Raw genomic sequence first — 23,842 nt, forward strand, 5'->3', positions numbered from 1 at the left:
TGTAAGTATCTGATTGGCTAGTTGCAATTGTGTATTCTTATCTTACTTCTGCCTCCTGTTTTAAAAAACACAGCATTTGTAAAACATTTGTTTCCAGTAGGACACAAAGCACATGAGTAGTTTCAGACCAGAAATTGGTGGGGTGGATTATGTTAAGGCGCGTACACATCTTCAACAAAGCACACAACCAACCCAATGACATGACATATCGCACAACTGTTATGATCATGTCTGCAGCGTTTACTGCTGGCTGCAGTGGTATTGTAACCCAAGCAGTTCTGATGTCATTACATGCATTTTCTTGCATAGTTTGGTTTGCACTTAAACTAGTTGCTGATTCCATCTGCAGTCACTCTGAAATTAATGACAGTTTAACATGCTCTTGTGTAAACAAACATTGTCTGCTGCAGTGGAGGGGCTGTCCCTTTCCTGCAGGCTGCATATCATTGTCTGCCTTTTCCTGCTATCAGCCTGTGATTAATTACCATTCACTTGTGTGGGAATCTGCAGGTCTGCTCCCATTGGATGACCTCAGTATAAAGAACTGCTTCCTGCAATGTCTCATGGGCTACCATAGTCTCAGATTCTTTCTGTTACTCTGCTCGTGCCCCACCTCGTTCCTGGTCCGTGTGGACTGCGCTGACTCCTGCGAAGGGGTCAGCGAGTCCTCCTAGTTCTGCTCTTGTTCTAGAAGTTGTTACTTGCTTGTCTTGTGTCATATATTGGTTCATCGCCAATATATACGCATACTTGCGCATTTTGTTATTTTCCTTGTATTCGTGTTACGTTGATACATCAGTGTCGCTGATATATACGTACACGAACTGTTTATTTCCTGTGTTCAGTTAGTCAGTTTTCCAGCACGTTTTGGTAGTTTGCGCGTACCGTGAACACCCGTGCTGAGCTAGTTATCCTGTTCCTGGTCCTGTTTGTGGATTGCGTTCATCTCTGCGAAGAGATAACGAATCCTTCTGAATCCTGTTCTGTTACTGTTTGTGGATTGCGTTCATCTCTGCGAAGAGATAGCGAATCCTTCTGAGTCCTGTTCCCTGTATTACTCCAGTCCTAGTCAGCGTTCCTGCTTATGTCATATATCGGTTCATTGCCGATATATACATATGTTAGTCAGACCTTACAAATAGTTTTCATTGATAGCTGTAATTGTAATACGCTAGGAAAACATACTTATTGTATATTTATCTGTGTTACGTTCATCTATCTCGATCCTGCTATTTTCTGGCTATCCTGTCCTGTCTTTGTGAGGCACGCCATCGCCGCAACGCATTGGCTGCCTCATTCCAGTCTGTCTGGTTTTGGACGCTTGCTGTCGCTAAGTAGTCGCTAGCTAGCAAGCGTTCATTCTGTCTACCTGTCCTGATCTCCTCAGTCCTGGTTTATGCGCTCAGCGCTACTTTGCGCTGAGACGTTATTACGAAAGTGTTGTTTGTGGCTGTTCGGATCTGCACCGGCTCTGTGCACCACAATCTCCTATTGGAGTCAGTCCTCTCCTCCACTAAACTGGGGATATCCTGATCCCTTGTGCTGGTGTGTGTACCTCCTTCACGTCAGCTTATGTGTTGTATGCTGACTGTGGAGATTACACCTCCAAGCTTAACAACAACCAAGTGATTACACTACTTGTAATATTCACGCACCAACCAACTGAACAACCAACTCATTTTTATACTGCACGCGCAAGTGGAATGGCGGCCTGTACAATATGGCCATATTCAAAATGGCTTATGTTTCAAAACATGGCCAACTGCCCGATATCAGCCCAATAGTTGTGTCAGTTGAACCGCTGGTTGGTTTGGGCAAACTGCCTGTTATCAGTCACTTGTCTCATCGCTTGCTTACATGTACACATGTCCAACTATTGTCCAACAGACCAAGTTTAGATGATAGTTGGGGGGAATGATGAACTGTGTTCACATTCATTAATCTCTGGGCTAACGGGCGAGTACACGGGTGAGATGTATATATCTACACCCCTGGAACAAAGATGAAGTCTCCAGGGGCGTAGTTATACTGCACTGTACACATTAAGTGGTTTAAGTCCAGAATAGCTTGTGTTAGGGTCCTTTTACACTTAATTAAGGCCTCAATTCACTAAGCTTAACTCCTGTCTTTAATAACTCTTCTGAGCTGTTTTTCAGTTATCACAATTATATCACCATGGTGATAACTGTAAAACAGCTCAGAAGAGTTATTAAAGACAGGAGTTAAGCTTAGTGAATTGAGGCCATCATCAGTTGCTCTCAGTTAAAACGGAAAGAAAACTGATTTTCAAAGTAAGTCCCATGTTTTCCTATGGCACCTTTCACACTTAACGTGTTTTAACTGAAATCTTTTTCCCAATGCACTGCTATAGAAAAAGCGCGTACCAACACGCACTAACTCGTACTACTAACGCATACTAACGCACATTAACGCATACCAACTGATTAAGTGTAAAAGGGGCCTAACTCAGATATAACAATTTTTCAAATGAAAATATAGGTTTCCCCTCATGCATTTAACCTCCCTGGCGGTCAATTGATTTGCGACCGCACGGCAACGGGAGTTTTTTTAGCCTAATTTTTTTTTCATGTAGCTAGCCTATCACTAGCTACATGATTCCCCCCTCCCTGCAGCGTCCCTCCCACCCCTCCGATCGCCGCCGGCGAGCCTGCCCATTAGGAAATCCCGTTCTGAACAGGATTTCCTTTAGGGCTTCTCCCGTCACCATGGTGATGAACGGAGTGATGTCATCGACGTTGTGACGTCACACAGAGTCCCGATCCACCCCATAGCGCAGCCTGGCGCCGATTGGCCAGGCTGTGCAAGGGGTATGAGGGGGGGCCTGTATCGCGGTGGGTAGCGGCGCATCGGCGGTGAGCGGTGGCGATTAGGTAAGACACGCAGCTAGCAAAGTGCTAGCTGCGTGTTTAAAAAAAAAATTAGCCAAATCGGTCCACCAGGGCCTGAGTAATCCTCCGCGGCGGCATACCCCGAGCTCAGCTTGGGATTACCGCCAAGAATGTTAATGTTGCACCCTTATAAGCCCCTTCAGGGTGCAATTCAGCGTTCATGGACAACCGCTGCCCATCATTTTGGTGCAGGGTGAGCCGAATGACGTCTCAGCCTGCCGCTGCAAAGATTTTAGAGGGTGTTAATTACTATTCTCCCTCTGAGTCATAGCAACTCGGGGAGAAATAATTTGGGGTCCAGCGATCGCCGGAACCCCGAATTAACCTTGCACGGCCATAGACATAATAACATTATATCTAGGGCAGCACCCAGATCAGGCTCAACAGGGGTTAGTGCATGCGTTGAAATGACCTGCTTCAGCAATTCAATTAGATTAGTTAATCTATTAAAGAAAAAGAACAAAAAAACCTCAATCGCCAGCTTTTCTCAGTAGTGCTGTCCTGCAATATCATAGAAGAAAACACATAGAATTTAATTTAAGCAAACCTGGAACCTCTCCTGAGAGCTCATTTTAATTCAGTGCTGAAAAGCCCAAAATCACATTGAAAAAGAAATATGTTTTAAATTAAAGTAATTTAAAATTACCGCTTTAGAGAAAGAAACTATCATATATAATAGGAAATGCGGGACTTTTCACCTGATTTTTCCTTGACGATGAAATGGAATCTAAACTCTTTAAAAATGCTTTGACACATTAATGGTAATGATCAGCACCTGGGATATCCAGACTGAACATATTATGAAAAGTACACGACTAGGGGCTACCAGCATTGAGAAAATGCATGTCAATATAAGTAGTAGTTTCAGAGACAATGGCTTTAATTAATTAAGCTTAACTGCATTTGGTAATGCTGAAAACAGCCAATTTTCTCGAGCACTTGGGAAAATGTCAATTCATCAAAGCTGTTACCGCATGAAAAGCAGAAATTACTGAGCAGTGAGGTAAATTACCGACTTGAGAGGTAAATACCTCAACACATGTCAGTTAGGGCTTGTTTCCACTGTTGCGACGCGATTCGCCGGCATTCCGACGCTTGTAAAAACGCATGCGGATGCGTTTCTGCATGCGTTTTTACCCGCGATTTCGCGTGCGATTTCGCATGGCAGGGTGCCATGCGAAATTAACCATGACACTGCCAGGGCAAAATAAAAATTGAAAAAGGTGCGAAATCGCACGCGAAATCGCGGGTAAAAACGCATGTAACAAACGCATGCGTTTTTACTATTAAATACATTAGCGGCGATTCGCACGGATTCCCGACGCAGGCGAAATCGTTGCCTCTTTTGTGCGTTTTTTCTCCGCAACAAAAAACGCACAACGCCACCGCAGGAGTGGAAACAGCCCCATCCACTCCCATTACATGTGCGAATCCGCATGCGTTGGACGCATGCGGATTCGCGATAGTGGGAACGAGCCCTAAATGTCAATTCATCAAGGTTACAGCAATCAGTAAAATACAGAATCATGTGCGGTGATTACCTCCAGCTTTCCTCTGTCGGTAACCAGCTTCGAATGCTTTCCATGTGGATGTCCCCATGATTCACAGGAGCAGGCAGCCAATAGAAAGAGCCCCTGTCTACTGCAAGTGCTGCTGATAGGTTGTGCAGGCTTCTCGGTTGGAATGAGCTTTTAGACCCCCCCCCCCCCCCCCCCCCAGGCACTGAGCAGAGAGGAAAGAACAAAAGAGGTTTTCCTGGCACCCTTCAGTAGTGTAACCCCTTGAGTGCCTGTTTGAATATGCAGAGATGCTAGTCGGACCTGGTGGGGAAAATTACCTACGGTAAGTAGGGCATGTGTATGGTTTCTTGGCAGTTCATCTAAGCTGTGGCAAGTAAGTAGAAATAGAACGTCTGATGAAGTCACGTGATTAGTGACGAAACGCGTCACGTGTGTTCTACCCAGAAGCGCACGCCGCGCAAGTGTCCCCCGTGCCTCCGCCTCTCTTCCTCCTCCCGCTTTGCACATTAGGATCGACTCGCTCCACCATGATTGATTTGACCGGCCTTGTCATTGCATATACGCCGCAGGGATAGAGCGACCTGGATCTCCTGGCGGACCATTGCCGGATCACTAGGTCACGTGAGTCTCTGGTACCCCGTCCCTAAAAGGGGTCATGTGCAGTAGGAGTAGAGGTTAGACACGCGTAAGTGTCTGTAATGAGGGTGTATGTGTTGTGATACACAGAGACGTGCATTCAGCATACAGCACACGGGTGGACTTGCATTTATATGCGTAAGAGTGCTACTCCTGGGAACTGCCTATAACCTGGCTATGCAGCAATTGGGCCCGAAGATCATGATTTTTTGACATGTCAGTCCTTTTTTGTCTATAGGAGTGCACTCCTGAGAGGACTGGTGGGCTTCTTGTTATATCAGGCTTATGGCCAGGCTTTTTGCTTGTTTTTAAAGGGGAGTTTGCATGTGTGTGTTACTGTATTTGGCTTTTTTCAATAAATTTGTACTTAATTTTGTAACCAGCCTAGTGCTCCCTGTATCCCTCTTTCTGCTAAGTAAATAGAATGTTAAGACTAATGAGACAGATTCAGAGCAAAAAGAGGCAGTATAACATGCACATCTAGCAGGATGTCTGGGATGCCTCTTTTCTATTGTAATGCCCTCACTGCATGGAGAACAGCGGTAACAACACAGAACTTCTGTTACCGCTTCGGTAAATTACCGAACATCTACCACGTGTGAAAATATTCATGAATTAGAACACACACGTCTAAAATACAGAAGGCACTATTTTAACGACTTTGTTATGGTTATCGAACAGCCTTTGATAAATTGAAGCCAATAGCTGCAAACTTCATTTTTTTATCACGTTGCAAAAACTTTGAGAACCATTCTACACCATTGCAAAAAGGGACATGTGCATAGCACAGGATGGGTAATGCATTGAGCATTTACTGCAAATAGCTTTAAATTGCAATACAACACCTGTTTGTGAAAGGGTCTTTAGGGGAAAGTCATCTTTCTAGGCTAAGTCAAGAGTCTAGAATGAAAGAGAATTTGAAGAGCAAGGACCTCTATTCTTGCGTCTTGGAGTCACTGAAGACCATTGTTCCATAGGAGTGAAAAGGATAGTAGTGATGTTTCAGCATCAACTCGGGGCTTTGGTTTATCAATGCTCAGTGCAGCACAGAAATTCTCCAGTTCTTCTGGGAACTTCAGTGTATGATTTTTACCATTATGACTGACTATCAGAGCAAAGAGAAAGGCCCTTTGCTCTGGTAGCTCTCAGAAGCTCCAAGAGTAGCTGTAGGGTTCTGTGTTGCTGTAGTGTTTCAAAGGTCAGATCAGAAAAACTTGTAGTTTGGATCCATCAAACTCAAGGTCAGTAAGTGCACATACTTTGGTCATGACCTCATCCTTTTGTGTAGTAGTGACTAGAGAAAGGAACATACACTGCGCTAGTCAATTAGATGGATCCAAATTTACAAAGGGTCCACGTTGAAGTACGTTTGCAGCGATAGATGTTCCAGAAGGAAGACTTCACCTATACATTTTTGATACTGCGCTCACCACTGAGTCAAGATTTCAGATAGTTGCCACCTCAGACAACAGATGGATCTTGCATATGAATACCACTGTGTTCCCTTCGGATGAATAATGGTTAATGCTTCTCCTCCTTCGCTCTATAATAAAGTTTTATTTCTAGCTCATATGAAAAAAATATAGAAATACACCATAGTGTAATGCTTTAAAGTGAATGTTTACCGGTAAAAAAAAAGGAAAAGTCAGATACTCACCTAAGGAGAGGGAAGGCTCGGCCCTAATGAGCCTTCCCTCTCCTCTCCCGGTGCCCGGTCCCGCGCAGGATCCCCCGTGGCAGTATTCGACCAGTTCGGTCAAATACTGCCACTTCCGCATGCCTTCGGGAGCTTTCGGAAGCTTTCGGGAGCACTCGGGCTCCCAATGACGCGGCCGATCCATACTACGCATGCGCGAGCGCCCTCTATGACGCGCTCGCGCGTACGTAGTATGGATCGGCCCGTCTTCGAAAGCCCGAGTGCTCCCGAAGACCTCCTAAGTCCCTGCGGCAGCGGACGCGAACGGGGGAGCCAGCGCAGCACCGAGGGCACCGGGAGAGGAGAGGGAAGGCTCATTAGGACCGAGCCTTCCCTCTCCTTAGGTGAGTATCTGACTTTTTCTTTTTTTTACCGGTACCCATTGGCTTTAATCAGAGTTCTCCCCCACAATGTGCAATAAATTGCATGCACGCTTCCAATGAGATAAACAGCATGTAGATGTAAAGTCTACACTGTCCAACTGGGCACTTGATGGAGAAATACTGTGGTGTCCGGCTGTGTTGCCTAGTCCCGCTGATGGCGCAAATCCCCATGCTACCTGGAACAGCTGGCTTAATTCCTCATGAATGTCCTGATTTCGCAAATGAGGAAGTAAGCAGACCATACTAGCTAGCGTGTCTCTAAATACATACAGGGTGGATTTCTCTATGTTTTCCTTCTGCCCTGTGCAAGAGTTTAGGTCCACTTTAATTGCCCCTGATCGCCTTCAGCTAAGGTGGAAGCTGCACTCTTGCATAATACCGTAGCATCCAGTCCAGTAAGTAAGCAGCAGCAACACCCTATACAGCTACAACACATTTTTCTATCTTCCTTCTTTGGAGAAACAAGCTCTTATCTCCTGCATCCAGAGTTAAAAGAACAATGTAGGTATTGGAGAGCTCCATGTTACTGCACAGCTCAGTGGTTCATATCTCTGCTAGAAAAAATGAAAAAAAAAACTATGAGCTATGAATTATGTAACTTACATGTAATCATGCAGCTTATCTATTGGAGCACAGGAGAAATTTTGACTGTAATTCCACTTTAACTATCAGATAACAGCATGGCCCAGCAGTAGTTTCAAAATAGTATAAATTATTTTCCTTAAAAAAGCTGAAGCTCATCTGCCTTTTAGAATTTAACAACTTGAAACAGGTAACCGAGAAGTGGAGGTTGACCTATTTAAATAACCAGCTGAAAAACTTCCCTTAGCTGGCAATGAATCAGGCTCTCACCCAGGCCTCTGGCGGTATTCCAGACTTCTTTGGCTTCTCTACCTGTTGAAGGGGATAAATCAACACACTGCAGACGTCAGTGATGCAGACCAGTCATTTATAAAATGCTTTATGGAGCCTCTTGGCACCACTTGCTACCTGTAGCTGTCCACCTTCCCTCTGTTTTCCTGCACATGATGGACGGTGTTTGCTTTACTCATTCACGAAGGGGCAAAGTGGCTGTAAAGCTATTTATTAATGTGCTTCACTAGGGAGCACCTCAGCTTCCATTTTTAATTGTGCGGATGACAGTTTGGCTCTGTCTACCAGCAGCAAAATGCCATTCAGCAATACTAAGAGAGGGATTTTTTTTTTCTCAGCACAAGTTAGACTGCAGAGATGATTTTTTTTCCCACGGTAGTTGGAAACAAGATAACAGCAGTTGTCCAGGGGAACCTATTAAAACATAGACTTCGTTCAATAGCCAGGGCCAGATTTCCAGAAAGGCCAAAAAGGCACAGGCCTTGGACGGCTACAGCCCAAGGGGCCACCTCAACAGGAAAGAGGGGTTGCTACATAAGGAAGAGAAGGCTGCAAATGGGGAGCAAGACATGAAAAAAAAGAAGCTATACTCATGGAAGAGGGTGCTACACATGGAATGGGAGGGGCGCTTCTGCACATGAAAGGAGAGCCCCAACATACTTGGCCTAGGGGCGATAAAAGTATAAATACGGCCTTGTCAATAGCATCAACCTGGTTGGTTGTGTTGTCGAGAGACCCTTAGGTTTTATTATTTGCTGTCATTTCTTATGCACACTCACTCACCCTGTATGTAACCTAAAATCTCTTATTCACATGTTTAACCAGATATATCAATAATGCTTGTTAATTTGATGTTTATCAAATAAGTGATTTTCCTTCAAATGTGTATCAGATCAATCTATACTTATATTCCTATGATTGAAAGGAGAAACTTGTACAGACGGGTCACAAGACAGTAACAGGATGCTTAGCTTGCAGTTTGTTGGAACGAGACAATCACAAGATTATGAGAAGACAGCAAACAGACATTACTCAACTAGAAGAATGCTTATACCAGCAGATTTCACTGACCAATGGACAATCTAACATTAATCTAGCATGTTCAGCAATTGTTCTTTTATATGGACTATGTATATCCTTAATACAACCCATTTCATACGTCATATTAACATGTCATTACGTTACGCCATAAGCTTAATAAAAACCTCTCCCCAAGCTCTCTGGGGGAAGAGAATTATACTATTGACGTTTGGTGTGAGACTCTCAAATATGCATGCATACCGTAATCTGTTTTGATTCCAGGTGAGACCCGAGGCCTACATCCTTGAGATATTTCTCTCGTTATCAGTTGCTTGTAGCAATTGAACTTTTGCTCCAGGCTTCTTTTTATTAGTTTTGATTCATCAACCTAAAAAAAATAATTAAAGTGAGTTTGAAGTGAAACATAGCAGGCTGAACTAAACATACATATATAGTAATAATTCTAGACTTTCCTGGAATCTGATATTCTTACTTTGGTTTCAGATACCGGTAAATTGGATTTGTAAAGAAGTGAGCTTTTCACTTGTTTTCATAGTTGTTCTTTATGCCTGTTTCCCCCTAAACATAATGACTGCCTAACTTTTCTTCTGTCTTTCTTACTTTCAAAAGGGCTTCTCACACCAACACAGAACATGTGCTGCGTCTTATCGGGTATCATGGAGGGAATAAGCAATTCATAGGATGTAATACCATGCTAGAGAAGGATTATAAAATCTCCATGGACATTTCTGTACAGCAATCACTGGGAGAGCATGCTCTTTGTGTAGAAGCTCAATTAGCTGATTTCAGATAAATCAGTGTTAAACGTACTTAGTCATTGGTGCAGGGAGTAGTGCCTGGCCTCTTGCCTCGGTTATAGGGTGCAATGTTTTCAGAAATCCATGCAGTCTCAAGGTGTAGATGAAAACCATTACAAGTAGTGCATTTTAACCAGGGGTGTTAACTACATTGGGCCGGGTCCCCTGCAGAGATCAGTCAGGCGCGCCCCCCCAATCACAGGTAAGAGGGGTAGCGGGCAGGGGCGTAACTAGAAATCACTGGCCCCCCCTGCAAAACTTTGGATGGGCCCCCTCTCGCCAACCCCCCCCCCCCCCCTACCCCCCCATGCAGATAAAAACAGACAGCAGTAAAGCACTGTACGCATTTTCTCTATCAATTACATTAGTTTCTGTAATAAAACGTGCATGTTTTCACACATACACACATGGTGTGCAGAAAATGCATACAAAAAAACGACAGACGAGTGTGCACCCATCCTCCGCTTATTACACTCACTCTGTCCATCTTTGATGAAGCAGAACTGGCTTTGCAGTCTTCTTCTTCATCACCACTACAGTACACAGCACTTGGGGAGGGGTAGAGAGGTTGAGGGCTGGGCGCTGTACAGAACAGCCTGCTGCACACTGAATAGGGACTGTCTACAAATCTTTGTCTGCAAAACTTTGTATGGTTCCTTATCAGTGACTGAGCAGATGCAGCAATTAGAACAATTGTGCAGAGAGCAGAAAGTGGCTTCTGGGCCCCCCTGCGGCTGCATCCCTTGCAGAGTCTATTGTTACACCCCTGGTAGCGGGCCAGGAGATGGGGGGGGGGCAGTTTCATAAAAATGTTTTCTGCTGTGTGCTGCTCTGCATTAGTGGGAGAGAGACAGTGGTTGACAATCCCGGATGCCTAAGTTTCGGTTAAGCAGTATTCTTCTTTAATTTATTTCCTTCTCTACATGCCTGTGTGGTGAAAATTGTGTTTCAGACTGACTGGGGGTGAACATGCAGCTGTAGGTTATTGAAAAGGTCATGGGCATGGCAATCAATGAATTAGTTCAGTGGGTATTTGTTTCTATTTTAAAATACTAAACGTGTACACGTATAATTAAAGGTAATGTCCTATTAAATGCAAATGAGAAAACTGTCTTAACCTGGAATTTAAAAGAACCTCATTTCTCCAGATAAGGCCTCACGTCATCTGCAAAAAATATTCCCTCAGATAAGCTCATTTCCTGGCTGGCAAAACACTTTCTCCACTGTCACCTGTGACCTACGTGGTTTCCGTCGCAAAGCAAAACACAATTGAAATACTCTTGCAACAACTGTCTACCAGTTTTATCCTAAAATAATCTTATACCTCCATTAGAGGAAAGCGCAGAAATCTGACAGGAAGCTCTTTCAGAAGAAGATCATACAAAAAGACAAAAAAAAGAGAAGAAAGCTTATGAAAATCTGCCGATACATGTTGAATAATGCATCTCTTTACTGCCTTTGTTCCTGTGATAGACAGCTGCCATCTTGTACCTTATCTCTCTTTTGTACCAGCTTCTTATTTCCCAGAGTCCTCTCTGACAGCTACCGGACCAGACAGAGAGCTGACAGATGTGGTTCTGCTACGTTTACTTCTTATTTTTCTTCTCTTTCACTTTCCATCTCCATGTCTTTTTTCTATTTTTCCATTACTCAGTTGACTTTGTGGACCTCCTGGGGTCGCCAAATTGATGTCAGATGACTGGTTAACTCCCGACAAGCATGACCTAAGGCTGAAGGCTTGCTTGATGGCTCCCCCTCTAGTAGATAATATTGTATTTATCCTGGAGGGAACTGTAAGAACTCTATTATAGTCCATACCATACGATTCAATAAATGTGAAGAGGTAAAAAATCTAAGTAAAAAAATGAAGCATGAATCAATGAAGTTATAGGAAAGGTTGGTCTGGGCTTAAAATAAATGTTATGATGCAGTTGGGGGTTGGTGGGTTCCCGTATGTGAGATGCAGCATGGCTGATTCAATAATTCTATGTTTTGCACTATATTACTTCCTTCATCCACACTAATCTTTTCTGAATCAATGCACAACAAATTGAAAACAGAGTTTATTTTTATTAGAACTAAGGTTATATAGAACATACAAAACTGTTATACAACTCTGTTTTGTATATTTGTATTTTTTAAATCCTACAGGTAAGTTGGCTTCCAAGTCACACATTAGTGGTAGGGGCCCTTTGGAATCTGGAGGTGCCTAATCATGGTGAAAGGGTATATTAAGGAATGCCTTTGCATCAGGGCCGGATTTACCATTGTAGGCACGTGCCTACAGGCGCTTGATGATGGAAAGGTGGCTCACTCCCCTCCCCTAGTGCCTACCTCCCTTCTTCCCTATGCAGAGTCCTGAGCAGAGTGAAAATGAGAGGTTACTCACCCTGATCTCGGCATTCCATTGACGAGATCTCCCTTCAGTCTGGGGCACTTCTAGCTATTTAACACTGAGAATACCTCTGATTGCCTAATGCTAAGTGGCACCTGTAGCTACCCATGACATACAAGGGAAGTAAGGGAGAAGTAACAGCTGGGACAACCAGCACAACTGCAGTGCGGTTTGGCAAGGGTTTGTAGGTTCATGGAAGGCAAAGTCTAGGGTGCTAAAACATCTGTGCCTATAGGCTCCTGTGATGTAAATCCAGGCCTGCTTTTCATGCAAACCATTTTGGAAGCGAACATCCTATATAAGTGCTACTGAATGCAAATGTATACGAATAGTGCAACTAAGTTTCATGCAAGTTTGCATATGTGTATCAGCGCTAAGGAAACAAAGTGGCCGCCGCTGAGAGAAGAACAATGTCCAGAGTTCACTAACAGGTAAATTATATATAATCAGCGCAGAATCCAAAAACAGAAGATGAGTCTTCAACAAAGAATAAGAGCAGGCAAATTTCCACAACAATAAATATTGGGGTCACAGCACAGCTCTGCATTCATGGATACCCAGAAAAAGGAAAGAGGCTTACCAGCTGGTGACTGACAACCCACATAATAAGGTTGTATCAACAATTTTGTAGGACATCAGGAAACAACAGTCCATCCAGGATCCACCAACTCAGCAATGATTCATCTCATGAATGGATGTCAGTAAATATAAAAAACAAACAAACTGCAACTCTAAGTGTAAAACGTTTACTATAGAGTTTTCATAGTAAAAACAGCATAAAAAATAGCATAAAAGCAAATCTTACATACGGGGCCCATGCAATGGGAACCCCGAGAAAGTTGCCCGCGTGTATGGGTCAGCAGTATAGGACAATATAACCCTTGCAAGCTGCTCGACCTCCCTGTAGAGATTGACAGGCAAGAGCAGAGTGGTAAGTAAATATTTACCTACTCAGAAACCTCCAGCATGGTAACGAACATTCTCTTGTCGGCTCTGTCCTGAGGGTCATGTGACTAAAGCTCAACACACACCATACAATCTTGGTTGTACAGATTTACCAAATCTGTGTAGTATAAGGGCCAACAGATTGAAAATACCTTGAATGATTGATTGGATAAGCTCTTATAATACATGAAAGTGGTAAGATTGAACAACCTAGACTGTATGGTGTGTGTTGAGCCTAAGGCAGTTGTTCCCAAAGAAAGAGAAGTTAGAGATCAGAAGTGCAGCTTTGAACAGTTTTCTCCCCCTTGCTGATTCCTGCAGGGAGAGGGTGCTGGGACGGCCGCAGCAGAAAATTTGTGGCACGATTATGGATAGCCACAACTGTTTCTGTGCACAGGCCATCCAGGCGAAGGCCGGGGGCATCCTCTAGTGCAGTGGTTCCCAACCTTTTCCAGGTCGTGACACATCTTGGCAAACATTCAGATTTCCGTGACACGTCACATCACGCCAAATATTCAGATATACGTGACACGTCACATATTGATAGAAAAATAAGGTCAATAAACAGAAAATCAATAGAGTGCATCTTTTAGAATACACTTTAAAATGAGGGCTAGAGCTTTTCATAAATATGGTTAAGGAATCAGTGGGAAAGCTGGGCCTGATGGGAAGAACACAATTTTTGTAACCGTCCGTGGCCTAATTTTTGACAGACAGACCCGTAACTCCATTTCTACATCAATGAGCCGTAATCTAGTTTTGGACTTGATGGTGTTCAGAGCTGAACGCACAATGGTGGCTGCAGCAACAAACTTCTTATGCTGCTGGAATAATAGAGGGGCTCAGAAGCAATATCATGCTGAACGCACAATGGCGGCTGCAGCGACAAACTTCATATGCTGCTGGTACAATATAATGCTGAACGTACAAGGAGGAAGATGCACCCTATATGTAAGGGTGTGAACTTCCTTATCACCCCCCATACAGCCTCCTCTCCCCTCCTCTCCGCCCCTTATCCTCCTCCTGAATGTTCCCTCTGTGGCTCTGTCTGATGCTCTGTCTCCGCCCTCTGCTTGTTCTACTGTAAGGCTACAACAAAATGGCCACCGATGTCCGCAAATTCGGATGGCGGCGGCCATTTTCTTGTAGCCCTGCAGTATTAGACGAGTAGGAAGAGGACGATCTGCTGGGGAGACAAGGGGGGGAGGAGAGAGTGGCGACACTTAGCCGGGGATGCCGCGACACATAAATGTGTCGCGGCACACAGGTTGGGAATCACTGCTCTAGTGTACTGGGTACAATATTGCCCCATCTATATTAGTGAAATTCTGTCTCATGCAGTCTGCAGTGCACAGCACAGTATATTCCAGCTTACCAGTGCTGCTGTAATGTATTTCAGCTTTCCAGGGTCCTCTGTAGTGTATTCTAGTACACTTTGAATTTCTCCGTGGAAGATTGCCATTGCATTAGGGAGCTCTATACTAAGGCTATTATAATGGGTTAAACTATAATAAGATTATCACTAAAATCCGGACATAACAGTGGGAAGTACTAAAGCAACCACTATGATTAAGGCATTAAAGTTGGCTGGGAACTATAATCAGAAAGACTATAGTGAGGTCCATAACATGGAGAGCAATAGATTGAAAACTTTAAAAAGGAGGTGCCTAAATTGGGACACATCATAATTGGTTAGCTCCTGGTCTACAGCGAGCAATTTTTAATAACCTTAAATTACAAAATGGCTTTGGTATCATTTTTTAAGAATGTGGAATGAAACGTTGTATTCTGGTTTCTCAGTAGTCACCATATTTATAAAGTGGCAGATGTTTCTTATGATGAAAGATTCCCTGCAATAAATCCCCGCTGCTCTAGTGATCCTTCCCCATCTACAATCATTCCCCATGGAGACGTTCTCTCAAATTTGTCAACATCCAAATTCACTACAGATTTGCTGCTAATTTGCTGCTTTTTGCCAGATGAGCTTCATTTGCATCAACCTGAATGCCTGCTGAGCCATATTTGCTGGTTGCCTTTTCAAATTCCATGGAATGCTGCGCTCAATTTAGATATGTGCAGTGGGGACATATTCTTGTCCTCATCCCCATTTATGTCCCTGTTTATTTTGGTTCCATCCCCACCCTGTTGCTTTGTCCCTATCACATTTCTCACTTTTAAAAGTGGTATTATACTCCCAAAACAAAAATTTCAATAACTATTCTTAATTATATAAAAGAACATTTGAAAGCAATCCCACACATTCTTTGTGTGTAAAAACGTATAATTTCACTGCAAAGAGCAATACATGATACCTTATTTCGGTCTCATCAGCAAAGGCAGAAGACACTCTCTGTCTCTGATTTGATTCTTCTCCTTCCCTCTGCTGAACAGACACATTGCCTTGGCAACAGCTAAGTCACTTCAGGGGGAACATTGTGAAGGCACATGCCTCAGAGAACTTCAGCCTGCAAAGGATAGATGACCTATATTGAACTGCTCTCTGCAGTAAAAGTATACATTTTATACACAGAGAATATGTGTGATAGCTTTTGAATGTTCTTTTATGCTAACTAATAGTTACTGAAATTTTAGTTTAGAGTTTACTTTAAGACGTTACACAAATTAAATAAAGTAAAATAAGAAAGATCATATTGTGTAAGGAACACTTTATGTAAACCAAACAATAAAAAAAACAACAACAAAGTATCCAGTAGTGCTAGTAATAAAAGTTCTTATTTAGCTCAGAATTTAATATAGCATTTTCAAACATATAATAGAACAAGCATGGATGGGACATTTTCTCAATTGGAACAATTTCCTTTGCTGTCTAAGAAACGTAACTTTAGCTTGCAGCCTGCATACTCTATTTCATATACCGTATATACTCGCAAGCAAGCCGACCCGCATGTAAGCCGACCCCCCAACTTTTACCAGGAAAAAATGATTGACCCCCATATAAGCCGGGGGTAGGAAATGCTGGCCGCGTGATCCTCCCCAGTGTGTCCCAGTATAGCTAGTATAGTGCCCAGTATAGCTAGTAAAGTGCCCAGTATGGGTAGGTAGTCCCCCAGTATAGCTAGTAAAGTGCCCAGTATAGCTAGTATAGTGTCCCAGTATAGCTAGTATAGTGCCCAGTATGGGTAGGTAGCGACCCAGTATAGCTAGTATAGTGCCCAGTATAGCTAGTAAAGTGTCCAGTATGGGTAGGTAGTCCCCCAGTATAGCTAGTAAAGTGCCCAGTATAGCTAGTATAGTGTCCCAGTATAGCTAGTATAGTGCCCAGTATGGGTAGGTAGCGACCCAGTATAGCTAGTATAGTGCCCAGTATAGCTAGTAAAGTGTCCAGTATGGGTAGGTAGTCCCCCAGTATAGCTAGTAAAGTGCCCAGTATAGCTAGTATAGTGTCCCAGTATAGCTAGTATAGTGCCCAGTATGGGTTGGTAGCGACCCAGTATAGCTAGTATAGTGCCCAGTATAGCTAGTAAAGTGCCCAGTATAGGTAGGTAGTCCCCCTGTATAGCTAGTAAAGTGCCCAGTATAGCTAGTATAGTGTCCCAGTATGGCTAGTATAGTGTCCCAGTATGGCTAGTATAGTGCCCAGTATGGCTAGCATAGTGCCCCAGTATAGCTAGCATAGTGCCCCAGTATAGCTAGCATTGTGCCCAGTATGGCTAGTATAGTCCCAGTATGGGTAGGTGGGTGGGTAGGTAGGTAGTTCCCCTCCCCCCACGGCCGCCGCTGCTATTACCTTTGGCGGCGCCGCTTCCTCTATCCCCGTCCTGCTCCGGTAACTAATTCACAGCAGCGTGCCCCTCAGCGGCTGCTGTGATGACAGAGGAAACTATACTAGCCATACTGGGCACAACGCCTAAGGTAATAGCAGTGGCGGCCGCGGGGGGAGTGGGGAGGGGCACTACCTACCCACCCACCCACCTACCCATACTGGCACATGACTCGCAAGCAAGCCGACCCCCCAACTTTTGGGTGGTGAAAAATTCGGCTTGCTTGCGAGTATATACGGTACACATTTCTGTGCACATTTACCAAAAGTGTGTTGAGTTGTTCATATGTCAGCAATGGTATAGGAACTGGGGCTAGTATGAGCTCATACTTGCCTGGTACCTGGCAACCCAGCAACCTTTGCATGGACTTCACGTTCATGTTTGTTTCCGGTATAGGCAAGAACAGAATGGAACATTCCCCTGCCGAGGGAAAAAGTGTGGGACCTGTAAACACATCCATTCCACAGACAGGATACTAATACCAGGTACACAACAGGAATACAAAGTACAAGGCACCTTTTCCTGCGACTCATACTCATCTAATGTGGTATACGTGATCATGTGTGCAAAATGCCCCAAAGGAATTTATGTGGGAGAAACGAGTCAACCACTGCGTGATCGCATGACACACCACAGATCCACTATTAACAGCAGGAAAAAGGATATTACAAATTATACTGATCTCCCAATACCAACACACTTTTGTTTACCTGGACACAGTTTAAGCGATTTTTGCGTCACTGTATTAATGGGTGGCTTCAAATCGGGAAACATGAGACTAACACAAGAAACTAAGTTTATACATTGGTTCAAAACGGTAGAAGATGGTTTAAACAAGGACTCTAACTTCTTGTGCTGGTACGATGGGTTTTAAATGCCACAATTCTTTTAATTTTTCTATCTTTTAATTCATTTTTGTGCCATATGCTGTGTAAGATGGAATTCACTGTCACTATTCATTTTATTTGCTTTCAGGTGCTGGCTTTAAATGCCAAAATTCTCTTAAGCTTAGAATTAATGGTGCATGTAACCAGGCCAGTTACCATTTGAATTCGGAATTTAGGATGTCTCCCCATCACCAGAGTCTGCTTTATGTCATGTTGAGGATTCTATTGATCTTATCAATTTAGATAGGATGCCTGGGAAAGCCTCCTCAGTAACAGATAAGGCATCTAATTACATTTATGTTTGCTAAAGAATGTTTCTCCTCTGTATGTCAGTGTATATAAGCTGTGTTTTTCAGTTTTGGTCAGGAACCAGTCCGACGAAGGCTTTTTATAAGTCGAAAGCTCACTGTTTATCCATCTCTAAGTTAGCCAATAAATGGTATCATCCTGATTCAAAACTTCTTGTTTCTGGTATATGGATGCATATTGCTCCATCATGATTAATGGTTTAAAAGTGCCTCTGGACAAGATGTCTTTTATCTATGGACTTTTGATGTGTTTGCAAACTGCTGGCACTGCAATTGCACATTTCTTGTGTTCAGCTGGAAATATGAGTTGCAACTTGCAACCATCACATAGAGCATGAGCTGTGCAAACCCAGTGGAATTTATATACTACTAGTAAAAAGGCCCGTCCGTTAAATAACGGTCTCTAGGCCACGGCCGCTACCCCTCCCCGCAACACACGCACAGACGCGTCCTGCTCACCCGTCCCCTACCACTGTCCAAAGTACAGTATATGCACACAGGAAGATGTTGCTTGCTTGGCAGTTGGAAAAAGCTGTTATTTTCCACAATACAATGAGATTCACATTATAACTCAATGAGTTGCTTTGGGCAGTTTTTAAGCTTTTTTTCTGCAATACAGTAGAATCCCTTTATAGTAAAATCCAATGGACCAGGCAAAGTAGTTTACTATATCAGAAGTTTACTATATCAGAAATTGTCATAGTCATGCACATAAAGTATATGTAATGAGCTTACCTTTCACCGGAGGGTCCCGTGGCGTCTCCGGTTGCGAGACTTCCGCTCTGGCGTCTTCTGAGGACATCCCTGGCATTCTTCCGACGTCTTCTGAAGGCATCCCCGGCATCCCTCTGGCGGTGCATCAGGGGTCTCGCATGCGCAGTTCCTCCTGTCGGCCACGCGCAGGGCAGAGCAGCTTTTGCAAGCTGAGGAGGCATGTCTGACAGGAGGTGCTGTCATCCTGGGGGCTGGGTCTGCTCTGCATCCTGGGTATATTAGGCCAAGTGAGTCAGATGCTCACTGGCCTTGATACTAATCAGTTCACTGGTTCTTGGCCTAGTTAGTGAGTTTCGAGAACTACATTAATATATTGTGTAGACGCACTATATATACAGTCTATATATAAGTCTTGTTATTTTGTAATTATATTATATATTATCGTAATATTTTGAAGTAATATCTTATTGTACATTTATCTGTGTACCAACCTTTTTCCTGCCTCTTGACCTTGCTCTTGTCTTGTCCTTCTGTTCCTCAGCCATTTGATACACGTGTTTTGATCGGCCTGTCCCTGACTACGTTTTTTTCTGATCCTTCCAATATGACTGACATCTGACTTATGTGTATGACCCTGCCTGTTTATTGACTACAATATTGCCTTGCTACTCTTTACTCCAATACCTCTGACTTTGTGTACGACTACGGCCTGATCCTGACTAAGCTTTATGCACTACTGTTGTGTTTACATTAGTACGTTGCCTCATCACGTATCAGCGTGATATTATCAAGGCCCATTAAAATGGATGAGCTGCAAAACCAGATTCTGACACTAGCAGCAGCTGTCAATCAGCTTACCGAGCAGGTTTCCACTCAACAGACTCAGCTGACTCAATTGACTAACACAATTGCTCAATTGAATGTCTCCGCTAGTGCTAACGCTCAGCAGTCTCTACCCAGTATACCTAATGTACAACTTCAAAAACCTAAAATGCCGTTGCCTGAGAAATTTTCTGGTCAACGTTCTGATTTCAGTAATTTTCAGGATCTCTGTATGTCTTATTTTGAGGTCAGGGTTATATCTTCTTGAACTGAATCCCAGAAAATCACCCTTATTAAGACACTACTTCATGGTGACTCTCAGACTTAAGCCTATGGCCTAAATCCTGACCACGGGGCACTTCTGTTGAATTTTTTTTTAAAGCTATGGCCACTATATATGCAGATCCTGACATTTCAGCCACTGCTGCTCGTAAATTGAGAGACCTCCGACAGGGCCTTCATACTGTGGAGGAATATGCTGCATAATTTAGGAAATGGTCTGTGTCAGTTAAGTGGGGTGAGGCAGCACTTCTAGATCAATTTCTTTTAGGATTATCTGATGCAGGGAACAATGTACTTCTCAGTCATCCTGAGCCTAAAACCTTGGAGGATGCTATCTCCTTGGCCATACGGGCAGACAGGCGTATCAGGAACCGACGACAGGGGAAAACTTATCCCAGTTCTGGTAGACAAAGTAATGCCTCTTCCATCTCGACTGAAGAGCCTATGCAGTTGGGTTATTCCAAGCTCTCTCCAGCGGAGAAGCTTAGGAGGAAGAAAGAAAATGTATGTATATATTGTGGTAAAAAAGGTCATTATGCTCAGTCTTGCTCTGCAAAAAGGGTTTCGGAAAACTCCAGCACCTAAGTGACGTAAGGTGACTTCACTTGGGTGAGCAGTCTTCTCCCCTTAAAAGTAAAAAAATATTATTGCCAGCTACTGTAGCCAGGGACAGTAGGTCTGTACACTGTCAAGCCTTCATTGATTCCGGGGCAGCCGAAAATTTTATTGATTGTTTTTGCCACTCAGCAGGGTATTCCTGTTGAACCTTTGCTGACCAAACTTTTTGTTACTGCCATAGATGACACCCCTCTTCAGTCCAAGACTCCCATTTCCGTCTATCCTAAAGTCCCACTGCAGGTTGGGGTCATGCATTTTTGTACTTAGGATGCCATCCAGCCCTTTGGTGTTGGGGTTACCCTGGCTTCAACTTCACAACCCTTGTATCGATTGGTGTACCGGGCAACTCACTAGTTGGTCACCTCTTTGTCAAGGGTTATGCTTGAAGAGTTTGCCGTTTTCAAGTTTAGGGGTGAAGTCTAATGAGATTCCACCACCTTATCTTGACTTCTCAGATGTCTTTTCTCCACAATCTGCAGATAAGTTACCACCTCATAGACCCTATGATTGTCCTGTTGAATTACTGCCTGGTATCATGCCACCACGAGGGCATCTTTACAATCTTTACAATTCTTCTTTGTGGAGAAAAAAGACAGGGGTTTACGTCCCTGCATTGATTACAGCGGACTCAATAAAATTACTGTAAAAAAATCGTTATCAGCTACCTTTGATCGATGATTTTTTTGCCCAAGTTTCAGGGGCCAGGATTTTTTCTAAACTTGATTTACGGGGTGCCTACAACTTGATACGTATAAGTGATAGGATGAATGGAAGACAGCCTTTAACACCCAGGACGGGCATTATGAATATCTTGTCATGTCCTTTGGTCTTTGTAATGCCCCGACTGTCTTCCAGGACTTCGTAAATTATGTATTTAGAGACATTCTAGGTAAATTTGTCGTAATTTACCTAGATGGCATTCTTATATATTCCAACACATTGTTGGAACATCGAGTTCATGTGAAATATGCCTTACACAAGTTGAAGGAGAATTCTCTGTTTGCCAAAGTGGAGAAATGTTTGTATGAGGTTTCTCAGGTACCCTTCCTGGGATAGATAATTTCTGATTCAGGGCTTTTTATGGACCAGAAAAAACTCTTGGCAGTTTTGGATTGGCCACAATCCAAGGGACTCAAAGCTATACAACGATTCTTGGGGTTCGACAATTATTATCGTAAATTTATCAGAAACTTCTCTACATTGGTTGCTCCCATAACTGATTTAACGAAAAAAGATGCTGATCCTGTCCATTGGTCTACAGAATCTGCAATTTGTCCCGCTCCCATACTAAATCACCCTAATGTTACCTTGCAATTCTTTGTCGAGGTTGACACCTCCGAAGTTGGGGTGGGAGCAGTCCACTCTCAATTCTTGAGTGATCCTGAACGTATGCATCCTTGTGCTTTTTTTCCTAAAAACTTTTTGTCGGCTGAACGAAATTATGACATAGGCAATAGAGAATTACTGGCTGTTAAGATGGCGTTCAAGGAATGGAGGCATTGGTTGGAGGGGGCAGTTCATCCGGTCACGGTTTACACTGACCACAAAAATCTAGAGTACATAGAGGAGGCTAAGAGATTAAACCCCAGGCAGGCACGTTGGGCAATGTTTTTTTCCCGTTTTAATTTTGTAATTACATATAAACCAGGTTCTAAGAATATTAAAGCTGACGCTTTGTCACGAGTTTTGACATCGAATTCACTCTACCTGTTGTTCCAGAAAAAATCGTACCTCCTAGCCCAGTCCTTGCCGCAGTTCAGACTGCTGAATTTCCTGATGTACATGCTTTGTTACAGCCGTTTCAGTCAGACAGTACTCCTGATAAACCATCAGATGTGGACTCTGTTCCATTACAATTACGTTTACAGGTTCTTCAATTATTTCATGAGTCCAAATTGGCAGGCCATCCGGGTGAGGCTAAAACTTTGGAGCTATTGTCTCGTCATGTGTGGTTGCCTTCTCTAAAGAAAGATTGCAAGGCTTTTGAGGCAGCCTGTGCCACCGGTGCCAAGAATAAATCCTCTCGGATTGCTCCGCCAGGTCATCTCATACCCTTGCCCATTACATCTAGACCCTGGTCCCACTTATCTATGGATTTTGTGGTGGATTTGCCTCCTTCGGGAGGAAAAAGGGTAATCTGGGTTGTCATCGATTGTTTCAGCATGATGGCTCATTTTGTGCCTCTCTCTGGCTTACCTTCTGCCAAGGAATTGGCTAAATTATTTGTGGTTCACATATTTCGGTTACATGGGATTCCTGACAGTATTGTGTCTGACCATGGAGTTCAATTTGTGTCGCTTTGGCGTGAATTCAGCGCTGATCTGGGAATTACTTTATCATACTCTTCTGGATACCATCCAATTTCTACGTTGTTTTGTCTCAAATTGTCAAGAATCATGGCTTGACTTTATTCCGTTTGCTGAATTTGCTTTTAATAATCTTCCCAGCTCTTCCACTAAAATGTCACCTTTTTGGATTGTTATCAGTCAGAATCCGAAATTCAATTGCTTTCCTCCCTCACCCTCTGTTTGTCCGGCCTTGGAGGAATGGAGTACTCATGTACAATGTATCTGGCCTCAGGTACAGCAGAATTTACGAGACGCAGTATCTCAGTAGCAATTCTATGCTGATGCCCGGCGTTCACCTGAATTTGAGTTCTCTCCCGGAGATCTTGTCTGGGTTTCCACCCGTAACATTCCTTTGCGACAACCATCTGCTAAGCTGGGACCAAGATTTATTGTTCCTTACCCCATACAAGAGAAAATTAATGATGTTGTGTATCGGGTGACCTTGCCTCAATCCATTAAAGGAGGTAACTCGTTTCATGTCTCCCTCTTAAAACTAGCTGTTAACATAGTGTCTACTTCTAATCCTCCACCTCCTGTTGAGGTTGATGGAGAACCGGAGTATGAAGTGAACAGAATTCTCGACTCCTGAAAGATCCGTAATTCCTTACAATATTTGTTGGATTGAAAGGGATATAGTCCTGAGGAGAGATGCTGGGTTCCCGCACATCATGTTCAGTTGGTGAAAAAATTTCATATCGTATACCCTTATAAACCGGGTAGAGAGTGTTCGGAGACCACTCCTCAGGGGAGGGGGGGGGTTTAATGTAACAAGCTTACATTTCACCAGCGGGTCCCGCGGTGTCTCCGGCATCGAGACTTCCACTCCGGTGTCTTCTGAGGACATCCCCGGCATCACTGCAACGTCTTCTGAAGGCATCCCTCCGGC

General features: G+C 43.5%; 1 protein-coding gene across 6 annotated transcripts in view; it reads right to left on the reverse strand.

Moving 5' to 3' along the window:
- The window catches only part of LOC137564137 (intestine-specific homeobox-like), a 974,377-nt gene that overhangs the window by 268,647 nt on the left and 681,888 nt on the right, over positions 1-23,842 (reverse strand). For all 6 annotated transcript variants that reach the window (XM_068277567.1, XM_068277566.1, XM_068277568.1 and 3 more), the window contains one exon: positions 9,299-9,425. The gene's annotated coding sequence lies outside the window, so the exon portion shown is untranslated. The remainder of the gene's footprint in view (positions 1-9,298; positions 9,426-23,842) is intronic.

The sequence above is a fragment of the Hyperolius riggenbachi genome, chromosome 3, assembly GCF_040937935.1.
Source record: "Hyperolius riggenbachi isolate aHypRig1 chromosome 3, aHypRig1.pri, whole genome shotgun sequence".
In the NCBI taxonomy this organism is placed as follows: Eukaryota; Metazoa; Chordata; class Amphibia; order Anura; family Hyperoliidae; genus Hyperolius; species Hyperolius riggenbachi.